Here is a 2,701-nt window from a genome sequence, read left to right on the forward strand (position 1 = left end):
TCTCCCTGAGATTTCAGTCCAAGCTAGGAGCTTCAATACAGGATTCAAACCTATCCTAGAGCATCTTTGAGTTGTAAGATTGATGGGGAAAGGCACAGATCTTCTAACACTGAAAGTGCTGCGGGGTTGTTGAAATGAGCAACAGTAATGCTTGGATACAGAAGTGGAGCTGGACTGTGCTGGATCCATCTGCTCTCAGCTTTACCTGGGGCATTTTTGGGGAAACATGTGAAACTGATCGACCTCCGCCTGAGAAAGGCTAAAGCCCTGAGAAATTCTGTACAGGTCAGAAGGACGGACCACCTCCTGTCCCTCTCCACTCATAACTTTGCCTCACAGAATTTGCTCTGTTTTCCCTGGGTGCAGCAGAAATGCTAAGGGTTTCTGATATCCAAGAATACCAGGAAAGATAAGGGAGAGCTTAAAAAGAAAACCCCAGAACTCTAAAAAAAAAGGGTCTGTGTGTGTGTTCTAGGGGAAGGTGCATGGGAAATGGCTTTGTTTTTGGTTACAGGTATCTCCTCTAACCCTTCACTCTCCTTTTCTCCATGAACAGGTCCCCACGTGCAGCCACAGCCAATGTCCAACAGCAGCTCCACCAGCCACTTCCTCCTGCTGGCATTGGCAGACACGCGGCAGCTGCAGCTCCTGCACTTCTGCCTCTTGCTGGGCATCTCCCTGGCTGCCCTCCTGGGCAACGGCCTCATCATCAGTGCTGTAGCCTGTGGGCGCCACCTCACAGACCCATGTACTTCTTCCTGATCAACCTGGCCCTCACTGACCTGGGCTCCATCTGCACCACTGTCCCCAAAGCCATGCACAATTCCCTCTGGAACACCAGGACCATCTCCTACAAAGGATGTGCTGCACAGCTATTTTTCTTTATGTTCTTCATTGGAGCAGAGTATTTCCTCCTGACCATCATGTGCTACGACCGCTATGTGTCCATCTGCAAACCCCTGCACTATGGGACCCTCCTGGGCAGCAGAGCTTGTGTCCACATGGCAGCAGCTGCCTGGGCCAGTGCCTTTTTCTATTCACTGCTGCACACGGCCAATACATTTTCCCTGCCCCTTTGCCATGGCAATGCCCTGGGCCAGTTCTTCTGTGAAATCCCTCAGATCCTCAAGCTCTCCTGCTCCAAATCCTATCTTAGGGAATTGCGGCTTCTTGCCATAAGTGCCTATTTTATATTTAGTTGTTTTGTGTTCATTGTTTTCTCCTATGTGCAGATCTTCAGGGCTGTGCTGAGGATCCCCTCTGAGCAGGGACGGCACAAAGCCTTTTCCACCTGCCTCCCTCACCTGGCTGTGGTCTCCCTGTTCCTCAGCACTGGCACATTTGCTCACCTGAAGCCCCCCTCCATGTCCTCCCCATCCCTGGATCTGGCCCTGTCAGTTCTGTACTCGGTGGTGCCTCCAGCCCTGAACCCCCTCATCTACAGCCTGAGGAACCAGGAGCTCAAGGCTGCAGTGTGGACACTTATGACTGTAGGCTTTCAGAATCATTAAACTGCTTGCCAATTTCTGCAAATAACTTGTAATAAAAGTCATGTTTGTTACTTCTTGCTGGTTTCGTTTTGGAAGTTCATTTTCTTTGTTTAAATTTTTTAATATTGTCCACAAAAATTGTCATTGTTTGTGCCATTTCTCATTTTGTTTCTGTCCACCTTCACTGTGGCCACAGACTGTAAATGAGGGGCTGTGCTCCCAGTGGCTTTAAAGGAAATGAATGATCTCCCAGTGAAGTTTTCTGCAGAGATGCCTTTTTGTTGCCTTCTCTGGAGCTGCAGCAGCAATGTCTGTGTGCAGAGCTGGCGGAGATCAGTGCTGGCACAGCATCTCTGCTGCTGCTGGCCACACCATTTCTGATCCAGGCCAGGAGCCATTGGCCTTCTTGGCCACATGGACACACTGCTGGCTCATGTCCAGCCTGCTGTCCATCAGTCTCTGCAGGTCCCTTTCTGCCTGGCTGCTGTCCAGCCACTCTGTCCCCAGCCTGTAGTTCTGCAGGGGTTGTTGTTTCCAAAGTGCAGGGCTTGGCACTTGGACTTGTTAAACCTCACCTTGTTGGATTTGGGCCCTGGATCCAGCTTGTCCAGGTCCCTGTGCAGAGCCCTCCTAGCCTCCAGGAGATCAACAGTCTCATCCAGCTTGGTGTCATCTGCAAAAATGTCCTTGTTTCCATGGGGCCCCTCAGTGTCATAATGACCCTTTGGTCACACAAGGCCCTGCACTGTCCCACTGGACTCCTTGCTTCTTGGGGGCCTCAAAATGTGACAATTGTCCCTTTGCTTCCATTAGGCTTCACGTGTCACAATGTTCTTATTGGTGCTGCAGTTTCACAGTGGCCCCTTGGTTCCATGGGGCCCCAGGGTGTCACAATGGCCCCATGGTCACATGAGGTCCCACACTGTCACAATGGTCTCTGTGGTTCCCTTCAATGTCACAATGGAGGCCTTGTTTCCACGAGGCCACACAATGTAACAATGTTCTTCCAGATTCCTTGAGGCCCCCTAGTGTCACAGTGGCCCCTTGGTTACACAGGATCCTGCAGTGACACAATGTCCCCTTGGTCCCATGAGGTCCCACAGTGTCAGAACTGCCTCTTGGTTCCACTGGGCCCTGGGGTCTCCCAATGGTCTCCTTCGTTTTGCGGTGTCAAAATGGTGAAACCCCTTGGTTACACAAGGCCCTGCAGT

The 2,701-nt window shown here is 51.2% G+C and overlaps 1 pseudogene across 1 annotated transcript; it reads left to right on the forward strand.

Moving 5' to 3' along the window:
- The first annotated feature begins 579 nt into the window (after positions 1–579).
- On the forward strand, positions 580–1,511 carry LOC311165734 (olfactory receptor 14J1-like; annotated as a pseudogene). The gene has a single exon. The product of its transcript is annotated as an olfactory receptor 14J1-like (transcript).
- Positions 1,512–2,701: the final 1,190 nt, after the last annotated feature.

This window comes from Fringilla coelebs (genome assembly GCF_963513975.1).
Source record: "Fringilla coelebs genome assembly, contig: SCAFFOLD_38, whole genome shotgun sequence".
NCBI lineage: Eukaryota > Metazoa > Chordata > Aves > Passeriformes > Fringillidae > Fringilla > Fringilla coelebs.